The following is an 18,033-nucleotide window of genomic DNA, read 5'->3' on the forward strand; positions in this document are numbered from 1 at the left end:
CTCTGGGCTGTTGGGGTGTCAGGTGGAGTTGAGGGCTGATGGGGAGGACACATCTCTGTGTGGAGCCCAGCGTCTCAGTGCCCACTGCAAGGGGCATGTCAGCCTGAATGCTAGACGCTTCCATGGACCTGGGGAATGTCATCCTGCGGGTGCTCTGTACGGGGGATTCACATTGGAGTCGGGGGACCCCCTTCTCTGAGGCTCAGAGGCACAAGACCAAGATTACACGTACTTAGCTCAAGTCTCAGCTGACTGAGGGACCCCGTCCTCAGTGTGGGTCTTCATTGGCAGAATGTGCACCATGGTTGTTCTTCCTTCTAGCCCTATTCACAATATCGAAGACGTGGAATCCATCTAGGGGCCCATCAACCATGGACAAGACAAAGAAAACGTGGCTGATGTTGTAAAACTGAAGCTCCAAGCCGAGGGCGTCTCCATGTGTGAGATTCAGACGGGCCTTTAACTCTTGTTGTGCGACGGTGCAATATTGGGGACGTCTAATGTTCCATTTTTTACGTCCCTTAAGTGGAGGGAGCTGTGGTTTCATGGGCTCATAGAGATGCATAAGTAATGATGTAAAAATGGAACATTCCCCAAGACCACAGAAGGTGGGGCAACCAGAATCCCACTGCTTTAAATAATGTGCCATATGAAAAAAAAATCACTTTGGGTCTGGCGCGGTGGCTCCTGTCTGTCATCCCAGCACTTTGGGAGGCCGAGGCGGGTGGATCACCTGAGGTCAGGAGTTCGAGACCAGCCTGGCCAACATGGTGAAACCCCGTCTCCAATATATATACATACACATACATATATTAGCTGGGTGGGGGGTGTGTGCCTGTAATCCCAGCTACCTGGGAGGCTGAGACAGGAAAATCGCTTGAACCCTGGAGGCAGAGGTTTTAGAGAGCCAAGATCGGACTACTGCATTCCAGCCTAACGACAGAGCGAGCCTCTGTCTTAAAAAAAAACATTACTTTTGGCTGGACTCAGTGGCTCATGCCCGTCATCCCAGCACTTTGGGAGGCTGAGGTGGGTGGATCACCTGAGGGCAGGGGTTTGAAACCAGCCTGGCCAACATGGTAAAACCCCGTCTCTGCTAAAAATACAAAAAAAAAAAAAAATTAGCTGGGCGTGCTGCCAGGTGCCTGTCATCCCAGCTACTCGGGAGGCTGAGACAGGAGAATCACTTGAACCCGGGAGGCGGAGGTTGCAGTGAGCCAAGATCGGAGTGCTGCATTCCAGCCTAATGACAGAGAGACTCTGTCTCAAAAAAAAAAAAAAAATTACTTTTGGCTGGACTCTGTGGCTCACGCCTGTAATCCCAGCACTTTGGGAGGCCGAGGTGGGTGGATCACCTGAGGTCAGGAGCTCGAGACCAGCCTGACCAGCATGGTGAAACCCCGTAAAAAAAAAAAAAAATTAGTCAGGTGTGGTGGCGGGCACCTGTCATCCCAGCTACTCGGGAGGCTGAGGCAAGAAAGTCACTTGAACCTGAGAGGCAGAGGTTGCAGTGAGCCGAGATCGCACCATTGCACTCCAGCCTGGGCCATAGAGCAAGACTCCATCTCAAAAAACAAACAAACAAACAAAAACCAAAAACAAAATCAGTGTTACCAAAACTGCAAGCTCAAGAAACATTTTAAGAATCCAAGTTTACAGAAGTAAAGTGAGTCTTTGAAGACATCACACGGGTTTAATAATTTCGGCTTAAGAAAGAAACCCAGCTCTCTGCCTTTTCTCTGATCGAGGTGAAACACAAAAGTGTGTGCTTTCTGTCTTCATATGGGTTTCCTGATCAAATAAACTGCCCTCCTGAGACTATGAACAATGTACATTTGTGTTCGATTATGTCGAATCATCATTCTGACAATTTTTCTTTTTTTTTTTTGAGACACAGTCTTGCTCTGTCATCCAGTCTGGAGCGCGGTGGTACGAGCATAGCTCATTGTAGCCTCAACCTCCTGGGCTCAAGCAATCCTCCCACCTCAGCCTCCTGAGTCGCTAGGACTGCAGGTGCACATCACCACGCCTGGCTAATTAAAAAAAAAAATATTTGTGGCCGGGTGCGGTGGTCACACCTGTAATCCCAGCACTTTGGGGCGGCCGAGGCAGGCGGATCACCTGAGGTTGGGAGTTTGAGACCAGCCTGGCCAACATGGTGAAATCCTGTCTCTACTAAAAATACAAAAAAAAAAAAAAAGAAAAAATTAGCCAAGCATGGTGGCATTACACTTCCTCTCTCACTCTGTGGCCCAGGCTGGAGTGAAATGCCACAATCTCGGCTCACTGCAACCTCCGCCTCCCGGGTTCAAGTGATTCTCCTGCCTCAGCCTCCCAAGTAGCTGGGATTACAGGCACGTGCCACCACCCCGGTTAATTTTTGTATTTTTAGTAGAGACAGGGTTTCACCGTGTTGCCCAGGCTGGTCTTGAACTCCCAACCTCAGGTGATCTGCCCGATTTGGCCTCCCAAAGTACTAGAATTACAGCCGTGAGCCACGGTGCCTGGCCTAATTTCCCATCTTTTATTCAGACAGCCAACAGATCTTTTTTTTTTTTTTTTTTTTTGAGACGGACTCTCGTTCTGTCACCCGGGCTGGAGTGCAGTGGTGCAATCTCGGCTCACTGCAAGCTCCGCCTCCCAGGTTGACGCCAGTCTCCTGCCTCAGCCTCTCCAGTAGCTGGGACTACAGGTGCCCACCACCACGCCTGGATACTTTTTTGTATTTTTAGTAGAGACGGGGTTTCACCGTGTTAGCCAGGATGGTCTCGATCTCCTGACCTCAGGTGATCCACCCACCTCGGCCTCCCAAAGTGCTGGGATAACAGGCGTGAGCCGCCACAGCCGGCCCAACAGCTCTTTAAGTGGCTTGATTATGACCCTTGCGCACTGGCACCTGTCTTTGGGATGTTGGCATGGGCATGGACCCATGGATTAGTCAAACACCAACAGGGGCTCAGAAGGAAGGAGAGAATCTATATGGGAGGGTGGCACATGGCAAGGGATGATCCCTTCATTGCTGCAAAGGCAATGAAGAAGGAAGAAGGAGGCAATGAACAAAGGAAGAAAGAAAGGAGGGAAGGGAGGGAGGGAGGGAACAAAGGGAGAAAGGAAGGAAGGAGGGATGGAAGGAAGGAAGGGGAAGGAGGGAGGGAGGGAAGGAAGGAAGGGGAAGGAGGGAGGGAGGGAAGGAAGGAAGGAGGGAAGGAAGGAAGGGGAAGGAGGGAGGGAGGGAAGGATGGAAGGAAGGAAGGAGGGAAGGAAGGAAGGAAAGGAGGGAGGGAAGGACAAAAGGAAGGAAGGAGGGACGGAAGGAAGGAAGGGGAAGGAGGGAGGGAGGGAAGGAAGGAAGGAGGGAAGGAAGGAAGGGGAAGGAGGGAGGGAGGGAAGGATGGAAGGAAGGAAGGAGGGAAGGAAGGAAGGAAGGGGAAGGAGGGAGGGAGGGAAGGATGGAAGGAAGGAAGGAGGGAAGGAAGGAAGGAAGGGGAAGGAGGGAGGGAGGGAAGGATGGAAGGAAGGAAGGAGGGAAGGAAGGAAGGAAGGGGAAGGAGGGAGGGAGGGAAGGATGGAAGGAAGGAAGGAGGGAAGGAAGGAAGGAAGGAAGGGGAAGGAGGGAGGGAGGGAAGGATGGAAGGAAGGAAGGAGGGAAGGAAGGAAGGAAGGGGAAGGAGGGAGGGAGGGAAGGATGGAAGGAAGGAAGGAGGGAAGGAAGGAAGGAAGGGGAAGGAGGGAGGGAGGGAAGGACAAAAGGAAGGAAGGAGGGACAGAAGGAAGGAAGGAAGGGGAAGGAGGGAGGGACAGGGGGAAGGAGGGAGGAAGGGAAGGACGAAAGGAAGGAAGGAGGGACAGAAGGAAGGAAGGGGAAGGAGGGAGGGAGGGAAGGATGGAAGGAAGGAAGGAAGGGGAAGGGGGGAGGGAAGGAAGGAAGGAGGGAAGGAAGGAAGGGGAAGGAGGGAGGGAAGGAAGGAAGGAAGGAGGGAAGGAAGGAAGGGGAAGGAGGGAGGGAGGGAAGGAAGGAAGGAGGGAAGGAAGGAAGGGGAAGGAGGGAGGGAAGGAAGGAGGGACAGAAGGAAGGAAGGGGAAGGAGGGAGGGAGGGAAGGATGGAAGGAAGGAAGGAAGGAAGGGGAAGGAGGGAGGGAGGGAAGGAAGGAAGGGAAGGAAGGAAGGGGAAGGAGGGAGGGAAGGAAGGAGGGACAGAAGGAAGGAAGGGGAAGGAGGGAGGGAGGGAAGGATGGAAGGAAGGAAGGAGGGAAGGAAGGAAGGAAAGGAGGGAACGAGGGAGGGAGGGAAGGACAAAAGGAAGGAAGGAGGGACGGAAGGAAGGAAGGAAGGGGAAGGAGGGAGGGAGGGAAGGAAGGAGGGAAGGAAGGAAGGGGAAGGAGGGAGGGAGGGAAGGAAGGAAGGAAGGAGGGACGGAAGGAAGGAAGGAAGGGGAAGGAGGGAGGGAGGGGAGGAAGGAAGGAGGGAAGGAAGGAAGGGGAAGGAGGGAGGGAGGGAAGGAAGGAAGGAAGGAGGGACGGAAGGAAGGAAGGAAGGGGAAGGAGGGAGGGAGGGAAGGAAGGAAGGAAGGAAGGGGAAGGAGGGAGGGAGGGAAGGAAGGAAGGAGGGAAGGAAGGAAGGGGAAGGAGGGAGGGAGGGAAGGAAGGAAGGAAGGAGGGACGGAAGGAAGGAAGGAAGGGGAAGGAGGGAGGGAGGGAAGGAAGGAAGGAGGGAAGGAAGGAAGGGGAAGGAGGGAGGGAGGGAAGGAAGGAAGGAAGGAGGGACGGAAGGAAGGAAGGAAGGGGAAGGAGGGAGGGAGGGGAGGAAGGAAGGAAGGAAGGAGGGAAGTAAGGAATGAAGGAGGGAAGGAAGGAAGGGGAAGGAGGGAGGGAAGGAAGGAAGGAGGGATGGAAGGAAGGAAGGAGGGACGGAAGGAAGGAAGGAAGGAAAGGAGGGAAGCTTCCCTCCATTCTTCCATTGTAGCAGCAGCGTACACTGCCCAGCCAGGGCTGCGTTTCCACTTTCTGTGACCTGGTGTGGCTGTGAGTCTTACTCAGTGTGCTTGAGCCGAAATGTCACCAGCTGCCCGCCGACCTGGGATGTCACCTTGGGCCGTTCTGTTTTCTTCCGTTCACCGGTCAAGACACTGAAACTCGGGAGCTTTTGGCGGCCGAGCTGCGTGAAGGGACTTCAAGAGACGAGGAGACGGACCCCGTGGAAACCTCTCCCACCTGGCGATTGGTGAGGGGGACAGAGGCGACGGCAGAGGCGGTTTCATTTTGTGCTTTGAGACGGCCGTTTTGAGGTTGGGAGGCAGCCGCGATGGGAGTTGGGTTTGTCAATGGCATTTTTTTTCTTTTTTCTTTTTTATTATTATACTTTAAGTTCTAGGGTACATGTGCACAAAGCGCAGGTTCGTTACATATGTATACATGTGCCATGCTGGTGTGCTGCACCCATTAACTCGTCATTTACATTGGGTATATCTCCTAATGCTATCCCTCCCCCCTCCCACAGGAAACAACAGGTGCTGGAGAGGATGTGGAGAAATAGGAACACTTTTATACTGTTGGTGGGAGTGTAAACTAGTTCAACCATTGTGGAAGTCAGTGCGGCGATTCCTCAGGGATCTAGAACTAGAAATACCATTTGACCCAGCCATCCCATTACTGGGTATATACCCAAAGGAGTATAAATCATGCTGCTATAAAGACACATGCACACGTATGTTTATTGCGGCACTATCCACAACAGCAAAGACTTGGAACCAACCCAAATGTCCAACAACGATAGACTGGATAAAGAAAATGTGGCACATAGACACCATGGAATACTATACAGCCATGAAAAAGGATGAGTTCATGTCCTCTGTAGGGACATGGATGAAATTGGAAATCATCATTCTCAGCAAACTATCGCAAGGACAAAAAACCAAACACTGCATGTTCTCACTCATAGGTGGGACTTGAACAGTGAGAACACTTGGACACAGCGTGGGGAACATCACACTCCGGGGACTGTTGTGGGGTGGGGTGGAGGGAGGAGGGATAGCATTAGGAGATATACCTAATGCTATACTAACATACCACATGTATACGTATATAACAAACCTGCACGTGGTACACATGTACCCTAGAACTTAAAGTATAATAATAATTAAAAAAAAAAACTGACCAGGATTTCCCCTCAGAAGGGCCCTTTCCCGGAGGGTCTTCGCTCCCCGAGGCGGACCCTACGGTGATCCGTGTGGGGGTTCCTGGGCGGCGGTCGTCCCCTCCTGGGGGATCTCCTGGCACTGATCTCACCTGCGGGGGGCCTCTCCGTCCTGGCTCTTTGATGTGCAAAGATGGCGAAGAAGAAAATAACTTTAAAAATGGTGAGAAGCCGTCATTGAAGTTAACATAAAAGAGGATGACGTGGGATGTTAACTGGTCTGTCTCTGGCATAATTTGGGCCCGGGAGACGGGGTCCCTGGGCCCCTCGCCTGAGAGCGGAGACTCACATCTTTAATTCAACAATCTTTGTATTAATTACCTCTGGATAGGTACGCTTTCATTGGGAGCACTTTCTTATAAAATCACAGCGTATCGTCTGCCTTAAGATACATAGATGAGAGTTGAGCTGGGGGAAGAAAAAAAAAAACAGTTCATTCAACTCTGAATATCAAATTCAGGATAAAACACCACTGATTCTCGGTCATTCTCAGTGGGGGAAGGAGCTTCTATTCTTGACCCAGCCCACGACACGGGCCGGGGCTGTCAGCGCTGTGAGAGGCACCTGTGTCTCCCCGAGCCGAGGACGGATGAGACTTGTACCTACAGGTTTGTATCCGGTCCTGGGAGGTGCCTCCTTGCCAGTGAAGGACCAGAACTCACGGCCGGCCATGGGTGCCTGGCGCCGGGATGGGCAGGAGCGGTGGCCTCAGGTCCCGGGTGTGGGTGAGGCCCCAGGAAAGGGGAAAATTCACTGGGAAAATGGGGAGGTGAGCAAAGAGGAGGGGAGGGGTCCTGCAGGTGGAGGGGGTGGGAAAAGACAGGGGTGTCCTGGAGACCCGTCCAGACCGCAGGATGGTGTGAGCCCGGGAGGTGGACGCGGCGGTGAGCTGTGATTGCACCACCGCACTCCAGCCTGGGTGACAGGGCCAGACCCTGTCTCTCTCTCTCTCTCTCTTTTTTTGTTTTTGGAGATGGAGTCTTGCCCTGTCGCCAGGCTAGAGTGCAGTGGTGCGATCTCGGCTCACTGCAACCTCCACCTCCTGGGTTCAAGCGATTCTCCTGCCTCAGCCTCCCGAGTAGCTGGGACTACAGGTGCCGCACCACCACACCTGGCTAATTTTTATATTTTTAGTAGAGACGGGGTTTCAGCATGTCGGTCAGGCTGGTCTCGAACTCCTGACCTCAGGCGATCCATCCACCTCAGCCTCCCAAAGTGCTGGGATGACAGGCGTGAGCCACCGCGCCTGGCCAAGAGTTTTATTTTCGAGACGGAGTCTCGCTCTGTCACCCAGGCTGGAGCGCAGTGGCGTGATCTCGGCTCCCTGCAACCTCCGCCTCCTGGGTTCAAGCAATTCTCCTGCTTCAGCCTCCCGAGTAGCTGGGATTACAGGCACCTGCCAGCATGCCTGGGTGATTTTGTATTTTTAGTAGAGACGGGGTTTCTCCATGTTGGTCAGGCTGGTCTTGAACTCATGAGCTCAGGGGATCTGCCCGCCTCAGCCTCCCAAAGTGCTGGGATGACAGGTGTGAGCCACTGTGCCCAGCCAGGAATAAGTTTTTATTACGCTCAAAATCCCCTAAAAACTAGGCACCAGGGGAAGATGAACTGGCTCAGAGAGAAAGAGAGAGAGACAGAGAGAGACAGAGAGACAAAGAGAGAGGCAGAGAGACAGAGACAAAGAGAGAGACAGAGAGACAAAGAGAGAGATACAGACAGAAAGAGAGACAGAGAGACACAGAGAGACAGACAGAGATGGAGAAACAGAGAAAAGAGACACAGAGAGGCAGAGACAGAGAAAGAAAGAGAGACAGGCAGAGACAGAGGGAGAGATACAAAGATGGAGAGACAGAGAGAGACAGGACAGAGAGATACAGATACAGAGAGAGACAGAGACACAGAGACAGACAGAGACGTAGAGACACACAGAGAGAGACAAAGACGGAGAGACAGAGACAGAGAGATACAGACAGAGACAGAGATAGAGACAGAGACACAGAGACAGAGACAGATGGAGATGGAGAGAGACAGAGACACAGAGACAGACAAAGACGGAGAGACAGAGACAGAGATACACACAGAGAGACAGAGACAGAGACAGACACAGAGAGAGACAGAGACAGAGAGACAGAGACAGAGACAGACACAGAGAGAGACAGAGACAGAGAAACAGAGAGACAGACAGAGACAGAGAGACACAGAGAGAGACAGACAGACAGAGAGATGGAGAGACAGAGAGAGAGGCAGAGACAGAGAAAGAGAGACAGAGAGAGACACAGACAGACATAGAGACAGGGAAGGGAGGGAGGGAGGGAGGAAGGAAATGAAACAAAAGAAAGGAAAGAAAAAACCCCCAAGAGTCACAATCAATATACGTCCTGCACAAATTCCTCCACTTTCCAGGAGGTTCCCACAGCTCCCCCCGGCCCGCCACCCCCCCGCCACCCCCCACCCAGTCCCAGAGCCGCCTCCTTCCACACCCCGACGTGCTTCATTTACCACGAGGCCCACGGCGGCTTTCGGAATGCGGCAACTTTTTAGAAAAATAGTTTGCAGCCCGTCGTTTCCAGCATTTCTCTTTATTTTTTTTTTTTAAGGGAGTAAAAAAAGATAAAGCAACACGGAACAGCACACTCCTCCCAGCCTTCCTTCTTCTGACACCGTTTTCCTTTAGAAGATCTCAAACTACAAGTCAGGACATGACACGTGGAGCGTCCCAGGCACGCGCGGCCTCTGCTGTTTGATTTCTGACGTGAGTCTATAGGTGAAGCTGACAGGTTTCAGATGGAAGAGGCAGGGCAGACGCCTTTCAAGAGAGGCGTGTTATCTGGGTAAATCTATCAAGGGTGCGTCCTGGGGGACGACGGGCCGCCTTTGTAGACAACGCCACGGCACGGGGGCCCCCACGCTGGGCGCACACCCCGGCTGGCTGACAGGCGGCCCCCGTTTCACCGTGATCACGAATAAAAGCCAGTTCCCTGCAGGTTACGGGGCTGCTGTGTTTTGACATTGACCTTAATACATAATTTAACCACAAAGCATATGAAGTACGTGCAACCTGATGAGGAAAGACCACAGGATTGGCAAGGAACGTGATGTTGAATCAGAAATGATATTTGTTCCTGATCTTGCAGACCTGGGGGCCTCTGCCGAAGAGGCGGAGAGGGGAGGAGGGGGAGGAGGAGGCCGCGGTTGTGTCTGTCCCAGGGCTGTCGAGGAGAAGTCGGTCTGGGGTCCTGGGTGAGGAGCAGAGCTCGGGGCTGTTAACATTTCCTGGGGCAGCGATGGGCTTGGAGAGCCTCAGTGTGCACACCTGTGGCCTGTTTTATTTTTATTTTTATTTTTTGAGATGGAGTCTCGCTCTGTCGCCCAGGCTGGAGGGCAGGGGTGTGATCTCAGCTCAATGCAACCTCTGCCTCCCGGTTTCAAGCAATTCTCCTGCCTCAGCCTCCCAAGTACCTGGGATTACAGGTGCCTGCCGCCACGCCCGGCTAATTTTTTGTATTTTTAGTAGAGACGGGGTTTCACCATGTTGGCCAGGCTGGTCTCGAACTCCTGACCTCATGATCCACCCGCCTCGGCCTCCCAAAGTGCTGGGATGACAGGCGTGAGACACCGTGCCCGGCTATGTGGCCGGTTTGCTGGGACAGAGCCGCTGGCATCCTGGCGGCAGCTTCAAAACACAGTCACAGTCTCAGGGGAGCAAAAGCACCCAGTCCCCATCACTGTCCCCAAGAAAGGGAGCAGCAGGGAGTTCCCCCGGCCGGCCAGGAAGCTGGGGACAAACGGTGGCGTACCTGAGCACCTGCATTCCCGCAGTGACGGACAGGTCGACACGGGCAGCTTTGCTTCTCCCCTGGCCAGCTCGGTCAAGCTTCCTGCCTCTGGTGCCTGGAATGCAGAGTCCTGGGCGTGCAACAGGCATTGCCTGGGTGGGCTGGCGTTTTTGTTTTGTTTTGTTTTTTTGAGACGGAGTCTCACTCTGTTGCCCAGGCTGGAGTGCAATGGCGTGATCTCAGCTCACTGCAACCTCCGCCTCCTGGATCCAAGTCATTCTCCTGCCTCAGCCTCCCGAGTAGCTGGGATTACAGGCATCTGCCACCACGCCGGGCTAATTTTGTATTTTTAGTAGAGACGGGGTTTCACCGTGTTGGCCAGGCTGGTCTCGAACTCCTGACCTCAGGTGATCCGCCCGCCTCGGCCTACCAAAGTGCTGGGAGGGTTGATGTGGGTGCAGAGACCCCAGGAGCTACCTGTGCAGAGGGGAGAGGCATGAGGCTCAAAGGGGCCCCGGACGCAGGGACAGACGTTTCTTTACAGACACCCACGTGAGGCAGACAAACCACACATATGTCTCCAACCACACCTGGTAATTCGTGAGGATGAAGAGATGAATGCCCCAGGCCATATTCCCTTTGTCCTGTCCTGGTCTAGCGTGAAATGTTAATTTTTGCCTTTTTTCGTGTATAAAGGGGCCCTTAGGTTGTTAGATGTTCCTGCTTTCATAGTAGACGCATGTGGACTTTTGGTGATATTTTGTTGTGTTTCTACTGCTTGTTGGAGGCAGAAAAAGCGACTCGTCAATGTTTTATGATGAAATGAAAAGTATGAAATGTGAGCGTGAAGTCGTAACAGACATACTTTTGTGAATTTTGGTGATTTTTTTTGTTTGTTGGTTTCAGTCTTTGGAAAAAACCTGTGGTTGGTCGGGTGCGGTGGCTCACGCCTGTCATCCCAGCACTTTGGGAGGCCGAGGCGGGTGGATCACGAGGTCAGGAGATTGAGACCATCCTGGCTAACATGGTGAAACCCCGTCTCTACTAAAAATACAAAAAATGAGCCGGGCATGGTGGCGGGCACCTGTAGTCCCAGCTACTCGGGAGGCCGAGGCAGGAGAATCGCTTGAACCTGGGAGGTGGAGGTTGCAGGGAGCCGAGATCGCACCACTGCACTCCAGCCTGGGTGACACAGCGAGACTCCATCTTAAAAACAAAAACAAACAAACAAAACAACAACAACAAAAAACCGGTGGTTATTCCTGATACCACAGAGAGGGTTTGGAGCCTCCCCAGATGCACGGCTGTGTCCCAGTCCAGGTTCCAAAGGGGCTTTGTGGATCTTTTTCTGCAGACAGAATGAATGCTTTGTCCTGCCAAGTCCTATGTTGAAACCCTGAACCCCAAGGTCAGAGTGTTACTAGTGGGGGGTCTTTGGGAGGTGAGGAGGTCATGATGGTAGAGTCTCATGAATGGGATTAGTATCCCCATAAAAGGGACACCAGAGCTTCCCCTCTCTCTGTCTCTCTCTCTGTCCCTTTCTCTCCAACCCGCACCATGGAATGACATAGCAAGAAGGTTGCCGTCTGCAAGCCAGGAAGGGAGTCCTCACCAGGAGCTGAGATATTGCCACTTTGATCTTGGACCTCCAGTCTTCATGTGTGTGAGAAATCAGTGTCTGTTGTTTAAGCCCTGTGGTTTGTGGTACTTTGCTGTAGATTTTCTTTCTTTCTTTCTTTCTTTTTGAGACTGAGTCTCAGTCTGTCGCCCAGGCTGGAGTGCAGTTGTGCGATCTTGGCTCACTGCAACCTCTGCCTTCTGGGTTCAAGTGATTCTCCTGCCTCAGCCTCCTGAGTAGCTGGGACTACAGGTGTCCGCCACCACACCCGGCTGATTTTTGTATTTTTAGTAGAGACGGGGCTTCACCATGTTGGCCAGGATGGTCTCAATCTCCTGACCTCGTGATCTGCCCGCCTCAGCCTGCCCAAGTGCTGGGATTACAGGCATGAGCCACCATGCCCGGCAATTCTATCTATCTATCTATCTATCTATCTATCTATCTATCTATCTATCATCTATCTATCTATCTATCTATCTATCTATCTATCTATCATCTATCTATCTATCTATCTATCATCTATCTATCTATCTATCTATCTATCTATCTATCTATCTATCTATCATCTATCTATCTATCTATCATCTATCATCTATCTATCATCTATCTTATCTATCTATCTATCTATCTATCTATCATCTATCTATCTATCTATCTATCTATCTATCTATCTATCTATCTATCATCTATCTATCCATCTATCTTTTGGTTTTTTCTGAGACAGAGGAGGTGAAACATAGTGAGAGGTTTCTGTACCCAGAGAGCTCAACCTCTAGGGTGGAGAAGTTTAAACATTCACTAAACTGGCTTTCATTTAGTAATTGGTGCAGAGCAAAGAGAGACATTTGTGTATGTGTGTGTGTGTGTGTGTGTTTTCACATCACAATATATCATTCTCTTCTCTGCATTTTGTCTCATTTTTCAGAAGCAACAAAAAGGAGAAGATAAGTTTATTTCCATGCAGAGAAGGAAGAGTTTGCTTTCCATTTTATTTTATTTTATTTTATTTTTCAGATAGAGTTTCACCCTTGTTGCCCAGGCTGGCATGCAATGGTGCAATCTCGGCTCACTGCAACCTCCACCTCTGGGGTTCAAGCGATTCTCCTGCCTCAGTCTCCCAAGTAGCTGGGATTACAGACACCCGCTGCCACCTCACCCAGCTAATTTTTTTGTACTTTTAGTAGAGACGGGGTTTTACCATGTTGGCCAGGCTGGTCTTGAACCCCTGACCTCAGGTGATCCTCCCGCCTTGGCCTCCCAAAATGCTGAGATTACAGGCATGAGCCACCGTGCTCGGCTGAGTTTGCTTTCTTTGGAGAGCAAACAGATAGCCCCACCAGAAATGTAGTTATTTACTTAGTTGCTGGCATGTTTGGAGTGGATATTGGAGTTTTTCTCAGCCAGGGAGGTGAGAAAGTCTCCATCAAGTACTAATTAATTAATTCATTCATTCGTTCATTCAATTCAACTTTGAATTTAAAAGTGGAGAGTTCCCCTCCATCTGACCACAAAGTGATGCGCAGAAGTAGCTTTATTTTAAACCTGCAGATAAGATGGATCGGTCTCTGATTTGTAATTAGAAGTGCAGCAGATAATGAGACAATCTGAATGTCCTACCAAGTCTTTGACCTGTTCTTTGGGAGGTGGCATAACCTTATCTTCAATCATCAAGGCTGCACGTGGAGGAGTTATTCAGGCAGCTGAAAATATCGCCCCAGATCTTGCAGGGGAAGCAACCTAGGAGTCGGAGTGTCCCTGTAGATGCCCGACACACGGGTGGGATATAGAAAGTGTGGAGGTGGATGAGGTCTACACCTCAATAGCTTAGCCAGGGAAGGAATGCATGGGAAAAACATTAGGGGAATTTATAGTCTTGGCAGGGAACCCAAAGACGGAGACTCAGACAACAGGGCAGAACCCAAGGGAGGAAGGTGGTCGGGGAGGACTCTCCAAGCTGCCTCTGGGCTCTGGAGATGTTGCTGTGGTCATGAGGAATTTCCGTCCTGCAGCTGATTTCCTTTATTCTCTCAAGGTTCCAAGTGCTGGGGAGAAAGTCCAGCTCCCTGGATGCCAGGATGGGGGGGATAGAGAATGTACGAGGCTCCAGGATGCCAAAGAGGGAGGTGACGCTGGTTCCCACTGAGACGCGTGAGGCAGGAATGACCCCAAGATGACAAGGCTCCGAGTCCCAGCACGATGATTCAGCTTCCCCATCTCACATGTTCATGGAAGGAGCATGAGGAACTCAGGCATCAGGAAGAAAGTGCCCTCGGTTTGGGGTGGAGCGAGCTTTGGGAACCTCAGGAAACGTTTCACAATGACCAACAGGATCAGCCAGCGGGAGAGGAAGAGATTTGTTACAACCATGAGGTGGGTTCACTGTGGACACAAATCAGAGGCAGGACAGCCACAGAGAGGACCAACTATTGGCCACGTGTGGGTAAGAGGGAAGAATTGTGGCTGGGTTCACAGTGCAGGGGGCATGGATTGAAAAGCAGGACACGTCTTCCTCTCTTCTGCTTTCATTGAGCCTTTGCTAAATAGAAGCTAGAATCTCATAGACCTGGTGGCGGCTGTCTTACTCCCTTGTTGTTGCTATGGCAGAATGCCATAGACTGCATGGCTTAGAAACAATAGACATTTACTGCTCACAGCTGTAGAGGCTGGGAAGTCTCAGATCAACGCGTGGTAGATTTGGTGTTTGGTGGGGAAAGTCCCAGATCAAAGCGTGGTAGATTTTGTGTTTGATGGGGACCTGTTTGCTCATTCATAGACGGTGCCGTCAGGCTGTGTCCTCATATGGTGAAAGGGGTGAGGGAGCTCTCTGAGGTCCCCCCTTTTTTTTTGAGATGGAGTTATGCTCTTGTACCCCAGGCTGGAGTGCGATGGCACGATCTTGGCTCGCTGCAACCTCTGCCTCCTGGGTTCAACTGACTCTCCTGCCTCAGCCTCCCAAGTAGCTGGGATTATAGGTGTCCACCACCAAGCCTGGCTAATTTTTGTATTTTTAGTAGATATGGGGTTTCACCATGTTGGCCAAGCTGGTCTCGAACTCCTGACCTCAGGTGATCCTCCTGCCTTGGCCTCCCAAAGTGCTGGGATTACAGGCGTGAGCCACCGTGCCTGGCCTGGGGTCCCCCACTCCTTTGTTTTTTTTTTTTTTTCTTCGTTTTTTAGATGGAATTGTGCTCTGTTGCCAGGCTGGAGTGCAGTGGTGCGATCTCAGCTCACTGCAACCTCTGCCGCCCGCATTCAAGTGATTCTCCTGCCTCAGCCTCCCAAGTAGCTGGGATTACAGGTGTCCACCACCATGCCTGGCTAATTTTTGTATTTTTAGGAGAGACAGGGTTTCACCATTGTTGGCCAGGATGGTCTCGATCTCTTGACTTTGATCTGCCTGCCTCGGCCTCCCAAAGTGCTGGGATTACAGGCCTGGGGTCTGTAATTTTTATAAAGGCACTAATCCCATTCATGAGGCTTCATCCTCACAACCTCATCACCTTCCAAAACTCTCTACTTCCTAACACCATCACCTTAGCGGTTAGGGATTCAACATAGCAATTTGTCGGGGGAACACAACATTCAGTGTATACTGACCGTTGTTCTTCAAACACCTGCTAAATTATAATATCATTATGGGAGAACACCTACACCCTTACCATAGAATATTCTCACCACCAGGATCTCCGTGATGTACCTTCCAACTCTGCAAAACAACAAAACAACAAAACAACACAACGCAAACGGAATAAAACCCTTTTCTTTTGACTGAGTGCAGGGCAAGTTAGAAAACTCCCCAAAGATGAGTTTCTCCTCCTTTTTTTTTTTTTTTTGAGTTATGAGCAGAAAAAGTTTGGACACTTTCGCAGAACTCAGAAACATATTAATTTTTCACGGCCTCGTAAGTCAAAAATGGCTTGTCCAATTTGCTTCAAACTTCGCAGCCTGATAGAAAGCCCCAGAACTTTCCGGCCAGAGAAGATATTTTGTCAGAGTTGGAAGGAGGTCAGAAGAGGGCATTAATGTGGAGGATATGAAGACCTGGGCCCCGACCCTTGATGGGCCTATCTGTAATTAGCTGGAGCCCTCCCCCGGATTTGGGGTTGACAGACGCTCAGGACAGCACGATGATCTCAAGGGCGTCAGAGGGCAAAGCTTCCCCGTCAATGGCTCTGTTTGCAGAGGGAGTAGGTGGGGGAGTCAGGGACTCAGCGTGGGGCTCACACCCTCTTTTACCGAGCAATTCTGATTTATATTATAAAAATCTCATTTTCAGAAAAAAAGAAGGGAGTTTTACACGGGATAGGGTGGTGTGAAATCAGCAAAAACAAAACAAAACAAAACAAAAACACTTTTCAGGAAAACGATGATGGATTTGGGCGGGGAGAGGGCAGAGCTCCTGAGACCTGATTACTGTTAATTTGTAATCCAGGGAGGTCCTGAGCCTGGTGAAATATTAATGCTTGAGAAAGGCCACCATCTTCTGATTCTTTCTGTGCTTTTGGGACAATCCCAATGGATGCAACACACCCCCGCGTTGATTTATTTATGTTCACAGCATGGCCGAGGCAGCAGGAGACCCCAAGTTGTATTCAAAATATTCAAAAGGGGCTTTTCTTTTTCCCTTTGTTTATTCGAAATATTCAAAAAGGGCTTTTCTTTTTCCCTTTGTTTCCGCGATTTCTGTGCTGTTGGCTGAAAGTGCTCTGAGTTCACGCGCTACGGGGGGTGACTTCCATTTCTGCAGACAGCAGCCTTGGGGACGGCCTGGCGAGGGCTAGGAATACCACACCCTGATCCCATTCCTCCTGGCTCAGTCCTGACTGTGAGAGTCACGGTGGACTCTGGGTTTTTGGGTTTTGTTTGTTTGTTTGTTTTTTTGTTTTTTGTTTTTTGTTTTTTTTGACAGGGAGTCTCGCTCTGTCGCCCAGGCTGGAGTGCAGTGGCACACCCTAGGCTCACTGCAACCTCCGACTCCTGGGTTCGATTCTACTGCCTCAGCCTCCCGAGTAGCTGAGACTACAGGCACCGGCCACCACGCCTGGCTAATTTTTTTTATTTTTTAAATAGAGATGTGGTTTTGCTGTGTTGGCCAGGCTGGTCTCGATCTCCTGATCTCAGGTGATCCACCCGCCTCGGCCTCCCAAAGTGCTGGGATTATAGGTGTGAGACACCATGCCTGGCCTCTGAACTCTGTTTTAAGTTTTTGTTTTTTTTTTTTAATTGAGGTGAGTTTCACGAAACATGCAATCAACCATTTTATTTTTATTACTTATGTATTTATTTTGAGACAGGGTCTCGCTCTGCTGCCCAGGCTAGGGTGCACTGGTGCAATCACAGCTCACTGCAGCCTCAATGTCCTGGGCTCAGGTGATCCTCCTGCCTCAGCCTCCTGAGTAGGTGAGACCGTGGGCATGCCCCACCATGCCTGGCTAATTTTTTTTTTTGTATTTTTAGTGGAGACAGGGTTTCACCATGTTGGCTAAGCTGGTCTCAAACTCCTGACCTCAGGAGATCTGCCTGCCTCAGCCTCCCAGAGTGCTGGGATTACAGGCATGAGCCATCACACCCAGGAACCATTTTAAGCAGGACGATTTGGTGGTGGTTATTGCATTCACCATGTGGTACTACCGTCACCTCTATGTAATTCCAGAATATTTTTATCCCCCAAAAGAGACCCAGTAGAACAGCCCGTTTTCCCTCCCCAGCTCCAGGCAACTCCAAATCTACCTTCTGTCTCTACGGATTTGCCTGTTCCACACATTTTGTATACAATCAGGTCTTGCTTAACAATGGGAATAGGCTCTTTCTAACCCTGTTAGAATTTTTTTGTTATTGTTGTTTTGAGACAGCGTGTCACTCTGTCACCGGGCTGGAGTGCAATGGCGTGATCTCGGCTCACTGCAACCTCCGCCTCCCAGGTTCAAGTGATTCTCCTGCCTCAGCCTCCTGAGTAGCTGGGATGACAGGCATCTGCCACCACGCCTGGCTAATTTTCTTTTTTCTTTTCTTTTTTGAGATCGAGTCTTGCTCTGTTGCCCAGGCTGGAGTGCAGTGGCACGATCTCAGCTCACTGCAATCTCTGCCTCCTGAGGTCAAGTGATTCTCCTGCCTCAGCCTCCCAAGTAGCTGAGATTACAGGTGCCCACCATGCCAGGCTAATTTTCTGTTTTTGAGATGGAGTCTTGCTCTGTCGCCCAGGCTGGAGTGCAATGGCGAGATCTTGGCTCACTGCAACCTCCGCCTCCTGGGTTTAAGCGATTCTCCTGCCTCGGCCTCCTGAGTAGCTGGGATTACAGGTGCCCACCACCATGCCCAGCTAATTTTCTTTCTTTCTGTTTTTTCTTTTTTTTGAGACAGAATCTTACTCTGTTGCCCAGGCTGGAGTGCAATGGCATAATCTCGGCTCAGTGCAACCTCTGCCTCCTGAGTTCAAGCGATTCTCC

Source organism: Gorilla gorilla, chromosome Y, assembly GCF_029281585.2.
Source record: "Gorilla gorilla gorilla isolate KB3781 chromosome Y, NHGRI_mGorGor1-v2.1_pri, whole genome shotgun sequence".
NCBI classification, from domain to species: domain Eukaryota; kingdom Metazoa; phylum Chordata; class Mammalia; order Primates; family Hominidae; genus Gorilla; species Gorilla gorilla.